This window comes from Aotus nancymaae, unplaced genomic scaffold (assembly GCF_030222135.1).
Source record: "Aotus nancymaae isolate 86718 unplaced genomic scaffold, 86718_ANA_hifiasm-v0.15.2.pri h1tg000019l, whole genome shotgun sequence".
NCBI lineage: Eukaryota > Metazoa > Chordata > Mammalia > Primates > Aotidae > Aotus > Aotus nancymaae.
In genome coordinates, this window is record NW_026988431.1 from 8,731,734 (window position 1) to 8,748,370 (window position 16,637).

General features: G+C 35.4%; 1 protein-coding gene across 3 annotated transcripts in view; it reads right to left on the bottom strand.

Moving 5' to 3' along the window:
- Positions 1–16,637, bottom strand: part of RARB (retinoic acid receptor beta) — a 777,639-nt gene that overhangs the window by 586,897 nt on the left and 174,105 nt on the right. The window contains exon 3 of one of the 3 annotated variants that reach the window (XM_064378608.1): positions 8,701–8,810. The exons of the other annotated variants lie outside the window; for them this stretch is intronic. The gene's annotated coding sequence lies outside the window, so the exon portion shown is untranslated. The remainder of the gene's footprint in view (positions 1–8,700; positions 8,811–16,637) is intronic. 3 annotated transcript variants of the gene reach the window in all.

The window sequence follows — 16,637 nt, forward strand, 5'->3', positions numbered from 1 at the left end:
TTTGAAGAAGAGTAGTAATGAGGCAGGACTAAACAAGCCAAGAGCAGGATGTAATAAAAAACACTAACAGAAACACAGGGGTACTGTTTGAGATCTAGACAAATAAACACAATGGAATGGAATGTAGGTGGCAGAACAGAACTATGTATTCATTTAAGCTTGGCTTATGAAAGAAATGCAAAAAAAAGAGCGAATCAGAATTCTCATATCAGATTTAATAATCTCTGAAGAAATGAAAAATTTAAAAATAAAACTTTAAACTTTACTAGAGTATATCCAAGTATATTTATGTTAGATTAAGCAGGATTTTTTTTTTTTTGAATGTAGAAGTGTCTGATTATATTAAAAAGAAAAACATGGCAACAGTTAACATGAAAGTTAAAACTTAAGCTGTAGACTAGGCACCTACCTCTGCTTTGTGCATGATTCATAAAGGCTTAGTATTTAACACAATAAAATGTCGAAACAGAGAAGAGTAAATTAGAGAAATAAAAGATGAGACAATCTGAATGGTTAACAAATGATGTTCGACTTCACTAATATTCAGAAAAAATATACATTAAACATCAAGGGGAGATAATATTTCAAACCTAGCAGCAAGGCAAACATTAAAATATTTTTCAATATCAAGCATTTGTGAGGATATAGGGAAGTGGAAACTCGAGTGTCTTGCTGGTGGGAGTGAAAATCGATACTACAATGTTAGAGAGAAAATTCTAATTCAGTAATGTTTTCCTATGAAACCACAATTCCTACTTCTAAGTATTTATTTGAGGAAGGCTCCAGCACCCAGGGTTACTTAGCTGATGCATCTGATATAGCTATGACAATTGTTTATGGCTGACATTCGTTCTTGTTATTCAATATCCCATTCTGATGGGCTGGCATTCCTGCTGTACAGATTGCTAAATATTTTGACTACCACGGTAGTACCATGTATATAATAAATAAGTACAAGGAAAAACACTGCAGAATTATATAAAAATAAATAATAAGTGACCATCAAAAGGAGAATGGATAAATTGTTGCAGAGTCACATAGCAGATCACTATTATATGGTAGTTAATCTGAAATAGACCTATGTCTAAAAATAATTTGATATCATTGCATATACAATAATAAATTTATAAAAATAAAATTGTAAGGAAGGTAGAGTGGAATAGTATTATGGTAAAATTTTCAAACAGAAGAACCAAAATTTTTTTTTATAGTCTATACTTTATCTTATAAACACATGAACCAGAAGTATACTTGCCAATTTTAGGGTTATGTTTACTTATGTGGGGAGCAAAGGAAGGAAAGGGGATTGGACAAATCTTCAACTCTACATGGATTAATTTTAATGTTTTCAAATTAATATGAAGTCTGGTAGAAAATAACATGTTAAATTTTTCTGAATACTTTGTAATATATTTGAAATATTTTATAGTTTTAAAAACATGATACAAAATATGAACCAGCAATGTTGCATTCTTAACCTTGATTGAAAAACACACATCCATACCTGCTCACACCCCACTAAGCTCAAAGCATGGCTTTGACTTTAAGCTCAGTCATCCCAAGTGGTAAACAAGAAGATTTGTATTAATCATACTTTCACATACAACAACATACAGATAAATGCATGGTAACCGTGGGAGACATCATGACATGAGTGCTCCCAAGATGGGATCACATTTCAAATGTCTTAGTTAAGGGTTTTATATGAGACAACTACATCTAGCAAGGGTTTCAACCACGTGTTCATTCTAAAGACAATTTTTCAAGTACTCTATTACTGTAAAATGTTCAAATTGCAACTAAGGATGAGAACTAGAAAAAAAATGGAACAAAGGGTCTGAAAATTGATTTTGAAAGAAGAGAAACCAAGGTTTATGCTTTTTTTTAATCTGTCTTTTGTCTTGGTTTTTGTTTGTATGTGTGTATGTAACTGTGTGTGTGCACACATTTACACATGTAAGTTTGAGACCTTTGTGTTTGTTTTGGGGACAGGAGGGTTTGTTCAAATAGGGGGTTGAAAGAGTTCTGTGTTGCCAAAACTCAAATATATTACCTTATTTTCAACTTGCCTATTTAAAAGTATGTGGAATGAAATTTGGAAAAATCTTCTTTTTCCACCAGGATTTAGACCTAAATAATCTTGCCATATATTTTTCTCTCAAAACCTGGCTGTTAGTTGGGTAGAACAGTCCCTCAGGAGGGATATAAGTCTCTTGTCTTAAAAATGGAATATGTTTCTTATGTTGCCCCAAGGCAAGTGAATAATATAACAGTTTTGCATCAGAGGATCCATCTCTTTCTTTCTCTAACCCCCCTCTGCAGTGTGTATTTAAGATAAAGATTTCATCCAAACCCTCTGAGGTCATCATTTTCCACACTGCACCATTTCTCCTTCTTAAGAGCTTTTTTCTTTGCTGCTCTCTTTGTAATAGTCACTAAACTACTTTCCCATTAGAATTCCATCCTGTTGACCTTTCTGCATGCTTTAGTTGGTGTCTTTACCTTGAAATGTTTTAATGAAAATGGAGGAGAAGGAATCAAAAAAACAGATGTTGATTCTGAAATACAGATTGAAGTCCAAAGAAATAGCAGGTGATTATGTTTATTTTTCTTAACAAACAAGGTTTTCTGATTTTTTATGTTATGAATATATACTCCACTCACTGGCCAAAGATTTAGACAACTTCCTGAAAGCTAAGAAGAGTTATAGTATTAAAAGCGAGGTGATTAAATTAGAACTTTTTTGAGAGAAAGACACTGTTTTCAAAACTGTATTTTTTGAATGAGCATCTGAATTTTGAAAATGGAAAGATGATGACTATTGAAATCTAAACGTTCTTGGGTCATAAGATTTTCATAGGCTATTCTTAGTTTCTTTGGCCCAGCTGAAGCATAGCACCCCACTGAGAGGTAAAACTGTTGAGGTTCGCTTTTCTGCTGTTTCGGCAAAGGGGCAGGAGTTCACTGCACAGCAATCAGGAGTTAACAGGGGGAAGGCTGTGCTGTGAATCACTACACTGATTTCCAGTGAAGTTACAGTACTGCTTAGCTTCTCCAAAATAACATCTGTTATTTGAACCATAAAACACACACGCTGCAATCTCCCAGAAATTAACTACAAATTGTTTTTATTTTCTTGTTTAATGATCTTTATGAATCAATTAGAAGAAAAAATAGCATTATGCAAGCAGAATCCAGAGAAGACAAATTAAATTTCAGCGACACAACATTAACTACTATTAATATTTCTTTAACTAAAACCACAAAACTCATTTGGACATCAATCCCAAAGTAATAAACAAACAGCCAAGACAAATTTTGGTAAAATGAAACTCTAGAAGAACTTACTATACAAGCAGAACTTCTTAGTTTTCTAAAATAATTTCAATCTTCCTGATCTTTAATCAATGTCTGCCTGATATTGATTTTTCTCTTGAGGAAGAGATGGAAGTTGGAAATTTGGCTAATACTGAATAATTATACACATATAATAACAAGTATTTTGCATTTTTACTACATTGGACATATTTATTATTTGAACATGTTTTGTATAATTTTAAAGTTCTATTTTATTCACTTCTGTATTTCCAGCCTTAGTACAGAGCAGGAACACACAGACATTCAATACATATTTCCTGAGTCAATGAACTGTACTGCATAGCGTTCAGAATCAAACAATTTATAGTTTAGCACTTAAAACCAGCTTGTCACCACTCTAGGTGATTTTACCCATGGTTTAGAATTATATTCAAATTTTCCATTGCTGGGGAGAAAAGCGTGCTCATATTTAATCCCATAAATATTTTATGGCATATTTAATATGGACACAGATGAGCGCTAAGTCTCTGTTCTTAGTTTATTATTTTTTTCTCTGCAGTTCTGTCCTGTCCTTTCTGTTGGTCTGGGACTGGGACTGCAGCGGGATACTGCCATGCATGGAGGCTCATGGCTGCCAACACGGCAGCAGGCACAGGCCCCAGCGCAGTGACATATCTATCTAATTAACACAGCTGCTGTAGCTACTGTGCAAAGTACAAAAGAGTGGGACTGCTCTGGAGAAGGCACGGCTCGTAAAATGGAAAAAATGAACAAAATTTCTGGAAACAAAAGACCCACTTTTGTCTTCCAAAACTCCCTCGTTCAAAAAGCCAACCATCTATTCTATATACTCTGCCAATCTGAAGGTTCAAACCAAAGGGCTCTTGACATGTAGTTTGTATTTCTTGAATCATGATCCTTGTTTACATTTATCCCAAAGGAAAACCTGGAAAATAAAATTGCTTTGTGCAAAATTAGCCATTAAGTAAGTATTGTCGCAAAGTTTTGTCTGTTTTTTTCCCTTGAAGTTAATCAGAAATGTCACAGAATTCTCTTTAGCTTAACCCAAATATATTACTGTTCAGCTGGGAGATGTTCTTGTCAATAATAACCACGAGGCGAATGCCATGGCAGTGATGGAAGCAGTTAAGTCCGATTGCTGCTCTTAAGGTCTCAAGATGTTCGTGTACAATCTCAGCGCCCCATTAAATCTCATGATGAGGAAGAGAAAATCTTACGTAATTGAAGGTAGCTAGTAAATTAAGTATGTGAACAAGTAAAAGGGCATGATCTAAAATTACTGCTCATGTTTTGAAAAGAACCCCTCACCATTTCCATACTAGCAGTATTGGTCATTAAGTGGATATGAGTTTATAATATGACTGAGTAGAGAGAGTCAAATAAATACTTAATGAATTTGCAGAATAAAACGAGCCAGATGATCTCTTTGAATTCTGAAAGTCAAAATTCCCACTTTCCAGATGAGAAAACTGAGCCTCAGCAGGGAGAAGCAACTTTCCCAGAGAAACTCAGGAGGTTGGCAGCAAAGCTCAGAGCAGGAGATGGTAGGCTATTGCTTTTGGAACTTACATTTTCACTGAGCTAAAGATGTTAAATGTACAACATGTTTTGCTGTACATATACACAGCGAGTGATTACCACAGTAAGCACATTAACCTATTTCCTCACACAGTAACTTTTTTATAGTTATAACATCTAAAATCTTTTTAGTAAATTTCTAGTATAATATACAGTATTATTAACCATGGTCATCACACTGTACACTAGAGCTCTAGATTTATTCAAAATACATAAATGCAATTTCATACCTTTGACCATTATTTTTCTGTTTTCTCCACCTCTCTGCTACTATTACACGCTGGTAACCTCTATCCCACTCTCTACGTATTCCACTTGTTTAGATTCCACGTATAAGTGAGATTAGGCAAAAGAAATAATTTAAAGAATAAAAATTCAAAGTTTAACTTTAAAAAAGAAGTTTTCTGAATTTAAAAAACCCACCCACACGTATTTTCTGTTTTCCTATCCTTTCCTACGAATATTCTCAGCACCAAACAGTGCTTCTCACTGGTATGTACTAAATAAATTCTAGTTGAATGAATGAGTGAACAAACAGTCACGAACCTACTTTAGTAGTATCTAATATAGTTTTCTGCTCATTTCCATGTTGCTATTGCTTTATATTTATTAGTCTTTCCACCTGTTCTTTGCCATTCAGGTTACTTTAACACTGTGATGAACACCTTCATTGGTTTATTTCTTCCCTTTGGCTTGGCTTAGCTTACATTTTCAGGAAAGAATTACTCGATCATTGTAATGACTCTGGATTATATAGCTAAATTGCTTTCCCTAATAATTTTATTAATCTATAATGATACCAGTGGAGTAGTGGAAGAACAGTTTCATCATAACCTAAATTAGAATTAGTGAGAATTGTAAAAAACGTTAACTAAATAGAAAATTAATTGGAAATTGCTGGTTCTTTTCATTTGGTTTATTTTATTGCAGTCTATTTCTACATGTCTTTTTTGTTATTGTATTTGTTCTGTCTTAAATTATCTTCATGTTCTTTAGTATCTTATATTAATACTTAGGTAAAGAACTTCCTGTTACCCTGCATTTGATAAGCTTATCGCTCCCTTCCACACATTATGATTTAGCCATGATGCTGAGGTCATGCAGGAGAAGCAGACAGACCAAAGGTCCATTTTTTATAGCAAATACAAATGAATTTCATAGAAAATATAGCCTATCTGCAAACATAATTCAAAAAAGCAACAGTTCTCTAGTAGTAAGATAAAGGTTCTCACTCATAAGTGGGAGCTGAACAATGAGAACACATGGAACATCACACATCGGGGCCTGTCAGTGAGTGGAGGGCAAGGGGAGGGAGAGCATTAGGACAAACACATGATGCATTCAGGGTTAAAACCTAGTTGGCAGGCTCGTAGGTACAGCAAACCACCATGGCACATGTATACCTATTTAACAAACCTGCGTGTTCTGCACATGTATCCCAGAACTTAAAGTAAAAAATAAATAGTAAATAAGCAAATAAATAAACATAAAAAGCAAGTCTTACGATAAAACCAGGGGAAGGAGAAATATGCTAATAAATATCAGTGACTTAACAATGAAAAGAAAAAAGGAAATACATGTAAAATGTATTTTAGTATGTTAGCGCTCAGGTACAATTCTACTAAAGGATATAATGAAGTTGGCAGCTGTGCGTACCTATATTGCAAAATCGCCAAGAGTGTGACAGTTACAAATTCTCACTAGCACGTGTGTGTTTTATTGGCAACTCAAATACCAGGAGTGGCTTTACTAACAGTGACATGCAGATTTAAAAACAAAATAAAGTTATACTCTCAATTTGTTTGGTTGCTACCTTTGTGGAAAAGTCAATAAATATTTATTATAGGTATGTGTTTATATATGAAAAGGAGTTACGGTACAGGTTCAGATAGTTTCAAAAAGAATTCTTACTTGTGCTAATTTCCAGAAGGACATTTAAAGGTCATGCAGACATAAGACGTATGTGTTAGGGGATGGGACTCTCATGCTTTTTAGAATATTCAATTTCCCTTGACTAAATGCTCCTAGAGTTCCCCAATAATTATGATGACCCAGTCCCAAACACTCCAACACATTTCTAAAATTCCCCCAGGGATGGTGTAACAATTATTAAGAGCCACTGGCAGAGGAGAAGTTGGAGCTAGCCAGATGGGGAGAGTTAAACAAAAACTCTCAGGGAATTATATAAAGAGGAGAAAAGGGAGGAGGGCATCAGACATTTGTACTGTACTCTGATTTCACTTCTTTTCTGTCTAGAGGAGAAAGTATTACTCAAGTATAAAGTAAAACCAAAGATGGAGGGACTCAGCTTCCCACTTAGGACTCAGAAAGCATACCGCCTTCTAGACCACCCCATTCTACCCTACTTGGAGAAGGACCACATCAAAGCTACTGAGCAGCACAGTGTGGTCAGGCAAAAGGAAAGTCTAAAAGTTAGCATTCCTAAACCAGCCGTGGTTCTTTTCTGGTTTGGAAGGAAGCCTGACGCCCTCTTACACGCTGAGGGAGGATGTAGAAATCAGCCAGGATTCTGGATAAAGATTAGGCTGGAAGGAGCAACTATGAGGAAAACAAGGCAGCCCACCTGGTTGAGAGTTACAGCCTGGTCTCAGGGAGCTTGTAGAACCAGGGAAAACAGAGGTGGAGCCAAGTCAGCCAGAAAGAGCAGCTGGGTCCTGACCAAGCTGAGAGAGCGCCCAGGCCACGAGCCCCACCAGCTGCAGATGTCATCTGACCACACATGCCAGCAGGGCATGCAGTGATGAGGCAGACACACGACATCATCGAAGCAGTGGCTGGCTGGGACCCAGAGAGCAGCAAAGAATGCCCAAGACAGAGCCAAGATTCCCCAGGTTTCCCTTCTGCCCTAAGGTTACGGTAACTACACTCCTTTTCCAGACACTCAGACACCATCTGAGAAAATTTAGCAACAAGAAGACAAAAATACAAGAGATTATTTTTACCTAAAGAAGCTGAGTTTGTTACCCTCCAAATAAAACTGTTTAAAAATTATTGCACTGGACTTACACAATACTGCTGGATAGAACCGAATAAAGTGTTTAAGTCTTTGCTTTCCCTCATCCTGTATATTAGGGGAGGGGTATTAGAACAAATTATAGAAAAATTAAATGTACATATTCTCTTTCTGCATCTCAGTTTGACATGAACAAATGTGCACCTCATTAAATCATTTAATTAAAATAGAATAATGATAATTCACTAGGATGTAAGCTCTATGAAGGCAGGGATTTTATTTGAGCTCTTTTCACGTGCATTCCCCAACACCAAAAACAGTGCCTGGAGTGTTATAAGTAGGTGCTCAGGAATTTTTCCTAAGTAAACAAAAACCCAAAAAACAGTAATGTTAATTTTAGCAATGACAATAACAATAGCAACTATCATTTATTGAGCAACTAACATCAGGGAGATATAGAGATATAATTAGAATTATCAACCCATGTTACTTCACACCATGATAGCCAGGATTTAATTTCAACAGAGAAACTGATATTCATGATACAGATTCTAACCCCAAATCCCTATGCTACTCACTGTAAATGAAGTCCAAGTACATTCTTGTCTCAATCTGTTTCAGGATCTCATTTCAACTCAATTAAAATTAAATACAATTTAAAACTCACTGCCTGAGTCAAACTAGCCACGTTTCAAGTCACCACTCAATAGCCACATGTGACTGTGGCTACCATACTGATTGGCCAGTGTGGCTCTAAAAGCCAAACAATCCAACCTTGTATAACATTTCTATCATTGCAAAAAACTTACTGGACAGCAGTGTCTGGAGTGTAAACAAAGCTTCCAGCTATGTCTAAAGACCTTTCCAAAGCTTCATCTTCTTTAAAATGTTGATGGTTGAGAGAAAGTGTTCCTTATACCTGTTTCAGTGGCAAAAAAAGGTGTAAGTTTATATTTACTGAGACTCATGTATAATTTTGTATATATTTCTTTCTATATTAAAGCTTAGGGATACTGTATATTTATTAACGCACATATTGATTTGTTTACCATTTCAGGAGCCTAATGAATCCATAGACAGGTTTATTGGGAAGAAATACCATTATTTAACAGAGATGATTGATGTAATGGTGAATAAAATAAGGAGATTCTCTTTACCTTTTCTCAGAGGTCTATGCTGATCAGTCAGTTTATTTTATCATAGATTTTAACATCTATGACATTGGAACCAAGAAAGATGAAGTAAAAAACAAATGAATAGAATAGATTCTGTGCAAAACTCTTATCCTCCAGGTGGGCTCCTTTTCAGAAACAAAACTTCTAAAAGTTAATACTTATTTATGATACAAGAATCCTCAATAAAATACTAGGCAAACTAAATTCAACAACACTTTTAAAAAAGCCATTCACCATAATCAAGTGGAATTCATCCCAGGGATGCAAGGATGATTCAACATATGCAAATCAATAAATGTGATACATCACATTAACAGAACCAAGAACATAAACCATATGATCATTTCAATAGATGCTGGAAAAGCATCTGTTAAAATTCAACATCCCTTTATGATAAAACCATAAAAATTGGGTATAGAAAGAACACACCTCAAAATAATAAGGAATATATATGACAAACTCACAGCCACAATCATACTGGACAGGGAAAAATTAAAATCGTTTCCTCCAAGATCTGGAACAAGACCAGAATGTCCACTTCCATCACTTTTATTCAACACAGTACTGAAAGTTCTGACCAGAGCAATTAGGCAAGAGAAAGAAATAAAGGGCATTCACATTGGAAAGGAAGAAGTCAAATTAGCCTTGTATGCAGATAACATAATCCTATATTTAAAAAAATTTAAAGGCTCCACCAAAAAACTGTTAGACTCATAAATGAATTCAGTAAAGTTGCAGGATACGAAATCAATGTACAAAAATCTGTAGTATTTATATATGCCAACAGTGAACATTCTGAAAGAAATTGCGAAAGCAATCCCATTTACAGTAGCTGCAAAGAATATAAAATACCTAGAAAGAAGTTTAACCAAAGATGTGGAAGGTCTATATAAGGAAAACTATAAAACACTTCAAAGAAATTGAAGACATGAAAAAAGTGGAAAAATATTTTATGCTCATAGATTAGAATATTGTTAAAATGAGACTACTACACAAAGCAGTCTATAAATTCAACATAATTCCTAACAAAATATGAGTTACATTCTCCATAGAAATAGAAAAATATTCTAAAATTTTCTACAGAAACATAGAAGACCTCAGTCAAAGCAATGCTGATCAAAAAGAAATAAGTTGGAGGCATTATACTATTGTACTTCGAAATATGCTACAAAGCAATAGTAACCAAAATAGCATGAAATTGACATAAAAGCAGATCAATGGAACAGAATAGATAATCCAGATATAAATCTACACGCTTACAGCCAACTCGGTTTTGACAAAGGTGCCAAGTACATACAATGGGAAAGATCAATCTCTTCAATAAATGGTGCTGGGAAGATTGGATAACCATACGCAGAAGAATGAAACTAGACCCCTATTTCTCACACAAAATCAAATAAAAATGGATTAAAGACTTAAATCTAAGACTTCATGAAACTTCTAGAAGAAACTTTTGGGAGAAATGCTTTAGGACATTGGTCTGGGCAAAGCTTTTTGTGAAAAAACTTAAAAGCACAGGCAACCAAAGCAAAAAAGACAAATGGGACTTAGATCGAACAAAAAAAATTTCTGCATAGCGAAGGAAACAATCAAATTGAAGAGACAACACATTGAATGAGAGAAACTATTTGTAAACTATCTATATGACAAGGGATTAATAACCAGAATAAAGAGCCCAAACAACTCAGTAGCAAAGAAATTGGATTTAAAAATAGACAAAAGCTTTGAATAGACATTTGTCAAAAGAAGATTTGCAAATGGCCACTGGGTATATGAATAAATGCTTAACATCACTAATCATCCAAAAAATTCAAGTCAAAACCACAATGAGACATCCATCTCACCCCAGTTAACATGGATTTTATCAAAAAGACTGGAAATAACAGATGCTGGCAAGGATGTAGAGAAAGGGGAACCCCTGTATGCTGTTAGTGGGAATGTAAATTAGTACAGCCACTACAGCAAATTGTATGGAGGTTCCTCAGAAAGCTAAAAATAGAACTACCATATGATCTGGCAATTCCACTGATGGGTATACATCCAAAAGAAAAAAAAGTCAGTATAGCAAAGAAGTATCTCTACTCCAACATTTATTGCAGTATGATTTGCAAGAGCTAAAATGTGGAATCAACCTAAGTGGCCATCAGTAGATGAATGGATAAAAACAAAGTGTGGTATACATACACAATGGTATATTATTCTGCTACAAAAAGAAGGAAATCTTGCCATTTGCAGCAACATAAATGGAACTGGGAGTTACTATGTGAAGTGAAATAAGCCAGGCACAGAAAGACAAATGTCACACGTTCTCACTCATTTGTGGGAGCTAAGAGTGGATTTCATGAAGATAGAGAATAGATTGGTGGTGACTAGAGGACGGGAAGAACAGTGAGGAAGAAGGGCTGAAGAAAGGTTGATTAGTGGGTGCAAATATACAGTTAGACAGAAGAAAGAACACCTGGTGTTCAATAGATCTGTAGGCTGACTATAGTTAACATTAATCCATTGTACATTTCAAAATAGCTATGAGAATAACTTGAATATTCCTATAGAATATTTAAGGTGATAGGTAACCCAATTACCCTGATTTGATTATACTCCTGTATCAAATTGTCATATGTACCCCCCAAAAATATATATCTATTATGTATAAACAAAAATAAAAATATTTATTCATAACACTGAGAAAATTCCAATACTCATCATGGAATCACAAAATTTTGCTTCATCTCAACATAGAAGGATTATAAGCTAATATTTTGTATTTACACACCAAAAAGTCAGCCCATACCAAGCCCAAGTTATGCTAATAAAAATGTTGATTATCTTTACTGTTCCAGGAAGCTGAAGCCACTGTTCTGATCTGGTAATCACCTTTCTTGTCAATACTTTTTAAAGCAGCTATGTGCTACCTTTTTTATTTTTATAATTTTTTTTTTTTTTAGACGGAGTCTCGTACTGTCGCCCGGGCTGGAGTGCAGCGGCACGACCTCAGCTCACTGTCCACCTCCACCTCCCAGGTTCAAGCAATTCTCCTGCTTCAGCCTCCAGAGTAGCTGGGATTATAGGCGCCCACCACCACATCGGCTATTTTTTTTGTATTTTTAGTAGAAGTGGGGTTTCACTATGTTGGCCAGGCTGGTCTTAAACTCTTGACCTCATGATCCACCCATTTCCGTCTCCCAAAGTGGTGGGATTACAGGTGTGAGCCACCACACCTGGCCTGTGCTACCATTTTTTAGAAGACTACCAATGTATCTTCTAAAACAGCACTTTTTAAACTTAGCTTTGGCACTTAAAGGTAAGCTTTAAATATGTAGAAATATCACTACAAGAAATACTTCACAATATCAGATAAATAGGGAATTACTGGTATTGGTATACTTGACTTAAAACACTGTTATCCTGAATCTTTTACTCAAGTTATGCCTATCTTCAAAAACTTCTAAGGATAATTATTATTCAAAACACTATATGCATAATTTTGTTTCTATTTTTCTTTCAAATAATATCAATCTAGAGTCCAAACATCAAGGAAAAAGTAAATAGTTAAGGATTAAATGACTAACCTCTTAGCCTCAGTTTCCTCATCTTTTGAATAAGAATAATAATGATATCCACTTCATAGATTTGTTTTGAAAAATAAATGATTTAATGCATGAAACAATTGGCATGGTATCTAGCACATTATAAGCCTTCAAAAGACGTCATTAGAAATGTCATTTATATGATCTCACCTGTTAGGCTCTGATTATTATTGGCATATTTAAAATGATATCCATGTCTCCTGTACTGCATTAAGACCTGCTAAGAAAGTACAATGAAACACTTTAACAATGATACTGGGACCGCCAAGATGAAGAACTAGTACTAGGGTGAGCAGTTAGTTGAAAGGAGAAGAACAATTGTAACTGATGAGCTGACTCATTAGAGAAAATAGTCTAAGCATCAAATAGAAAGTGATTCAATTGACATGAAAGCCAACAAGCTCCTTGGAAGTCTTTCTGTTCTTATGACTTGGAATTATAGTAGTTAAAACAGCAGTCTTTAAATCAAGCAGTCAGAAATGTAAGTTTATGAACTAGAATTACTCCATAACAAAAAACTTATGAGGAATGAGTAAGATACATTTTACGCAATGTTGCATTTTGTCCAATTAAAAGGACTATTTTTAGGTCTTCTCTAGTCTGAGTACCAAAATGAAGTGTCTTTCTTACGCTAGAGGTGGAAGCAGAGGGTGTGTGTGTGTGTGTGTGTGTTTACATGATTTGGTGGAATTTATTTTAACTAGCAACTATATTGGTCTGATATATTTTCTCGTCTTTGAAATTAAAAGTCCAGTTAACTACACCATTATCAATATTCAATCTTCAAATACAAAGGACAATCAGGATAGACTCCCCAGTCTGGATTAATTATAAAGAAGATAGAATTGCCTTCTCGTCTGGTAAACTTAAAATGTCTATGGTTGGCATCACATTCCAGAGGAAGCAGAAACATGTGTGGTGGTTTCAGTTCTCACCACTACAAACAGCTATACCTGTATCTCAAACTTTCTTAAAAAATATGTTTTTTTCTTTGCTGATTGCTTATTTAGCATTCCTTCTAGATCAACAGTGGGTGAGATAAAGCTACGGGCCAAATCTGGCTTACTGTTGCTTTGGTAAAGTTTCACTGAAACACAGCTACAGCCGTTCAGTTACCTGTTGTCTGTGACTACTTTGGCTACAAAAACAAAACTGAGTAGTTTAATCAGAGCCCTTACAGCCCACACAGCCTAAAATATGTATTGTCTGGTCCTTTATAGAAAAAGTTTGCTGACTCCTATTTTAGGTGATCATTTCTTTTTTTTTCCTTTAAAATTAGGTTGAGGTACATAGTGTCCTATCCAAGGTAAGATTAAACTGACAACTCTGAGCATTTTGTAGTAGATAGAGCTCTTCAGCTACATACAAAGTTTGGCGGAGAAGGAAATACATAGCTAAAAGTATATTTAACCATGAATCTGTAATAGTCTAAATGGACACACCACTCTCCGAGGAAACATCTCCACATCTCCTATTATCCAAAGCTCTGAAGCAGAACTTCTTGCCTCATTGCAATCATTGGGAATTACACAGAAGGCTTAGTGAGGAAATAGTAATTGAAATTCAACACACTGTCTAGCTCTCTTCTCCTTCTTAAAACAAAATTAGTTGGCAATTTGATGTATTGAGAAAGACATAAGTATCTAAGCTCTGGTATGATGAAATGAAATGGCACATAAATAAAAGAGACAGAGAAACCTTATATAAAATTATGCACAGATTGAGCTCAACACCTGAAAGGTGGACAAGTTAAAGAACAATGGCTGGCCTAGAGAGAGAGGTGTGTGGCTCCTGTGTAATCAAAATCTCACTTCTGGGAAATAAGCTGTTATTGACATCGTTACTATTATTTAACAATAGCAACAGCAGTGTCATGAGGCACTGTGGCTATAAAATAATGCCCCTCACAGAGCATTTAAATGGTGCTTTCCTTATGCTGGGCACTAGGCTACACTTTTCATTGGTTTCCGTTAACACCTGTAAAGTGAAGGTACTTTTGCTATATTCTTTTTATAGGTAAGAAAATGGAGATTGAGAGGGAAATAAACATGCATAAACATCTGACAAATACGAACACTTCTACATTTATATAATATTTATATACATAGATTTATACAACTTTAGAAGCTTTACCATTTATTCAACATTTTGTGAATGAGTCTAAATGAATATTATATCAGAATTCCAAATCAAAGTTTTTCTATCCTGTGCCTAGCAGGTAATTTGATTGTATTAAGTCTTACTTTAAAAAAACAAAAAAAAAGATGACCAAATATACTTAACATTACCCAGAAAAGTATGTAGCACATAGAAGGTATTCAATAAATGTGAATTGATTGATATGACTCTGAAAGAATCCTTGTGGTAGAGTAATGACTTCTCACTTATTTACGTTTCCCTGCATCCAAGTCTTTGAGTAGTCTACCCACGCACGGTAACGCTGGGCTTAGTCACATGACTTGCTTCAGCCAATGATTCAATAGCAATTGCAAGGCAGAAACTTAAATATTTGCACACTGGGACTTGCCCTGTCTTGCTGCCTTTAGAATCCCTTGAGCCCTGTGAGCAAGTCTGGGTTAGCCTATGGGACAATGAGAGCAATGTTACCCATTTACCCATGATGTCACAGCCATGCACCCAGATATGTGAGTGGGGCCATAAGGGACTAACCAACCCAGGGGTCACCTGTCAATTGTCCACAGAAACAAGAGGTAGTCCAGCTAAAACCAGCCCAACTGAACATAGTCCAGAACTGTCCAGCAGAATCATGAGCTAAATAAATGGTTATTTTAATTATTAACCACCACTACTTTCTAAGGAGGTTTATTACATGGCAAAGTTAACTGACTGTCTAACCCCAAAAGAAAAGTATGTTATTTGAGTCATGGGAAATGAGAGAACTACAGTCTTAGCAAAAGAATGAAGATCTCTTATCCAGTCATTACAGGGAACATTGCTTCAGGGAGCCCTTTAAAACTGATTTATGTAGAAGGCATACAAAGACAACTAGTCACATTGGACAATGTGGCAGATGGCATTAGATTTACACATATTTATGTAGCACATGCTTAATTGTCTACTTTACTGTCCATCTTTGGCCTTCAAGTAGATGGTTATTTTCAAGGATTGTAATACTTTAACTGGCTGATACTCCAAACACAGTTTCTTCCTCTGGATACACTAGGAAAAAAACCAAACCAAACAAAAAAGACACCAAAGCTCCAAAGAGCTATTATAATTGTTTTACAGTTTCATTAGAAACCATCCTGTCTGTTATGCTTGCTTCCGGAAACTCTAATGATAATAGTGTTTGTTGCTACTGCTTAATTCCCCCTTAGGGTGTCTGCCTTTTACAGTTACAATTACAATTGGAAAGTCATTCAACCACATGTTCACATCAATTTATCCACTAATTTATTTGACCTGTTAATCCATTAGTTACTCATCCAATAATCCAATAAACTGCTTAAAATAATGTTTGCAGTCTCTAGTGTGGGATGCCTTTGGGTCAGAGATGACGAATCCAAATTATTAATGATGAAGATATTTTATTCATTTTGGAAACTTTGATAGTGCTATAAAGCAAACTGTGAATGCCTTCTTAATTACATGACTGCAGAGCAGCTCATAAAGGCCAGTGGTAGGGTAATAACTCATTCCTAGGCTCTTACTATCACTCAACCAGTTCGTTCTCTATCCTGGCAAATCTGAAAGATGCGTGCATGTAGGAGAAACAGTATACCTGGTACTGTCAGAGACGAAGTGGGATGGAACTAGATTCAACCCTTAGAAGCTGACAGTCTGAGTTGAGGAGACAAATTTACAAAACAACTACTTTGAATTTAGGGGGAAAAAAGAAATACAATGCTAATGGAAACAGGCTTGGGCAAACCTAGGTAGCCTTGAGAGATAATCTGGCTTCTACTCCAAGGTCATAAGCTCAAATCTTACAGGAGACAGATGCTTTCAGGGAATGAATCTAGC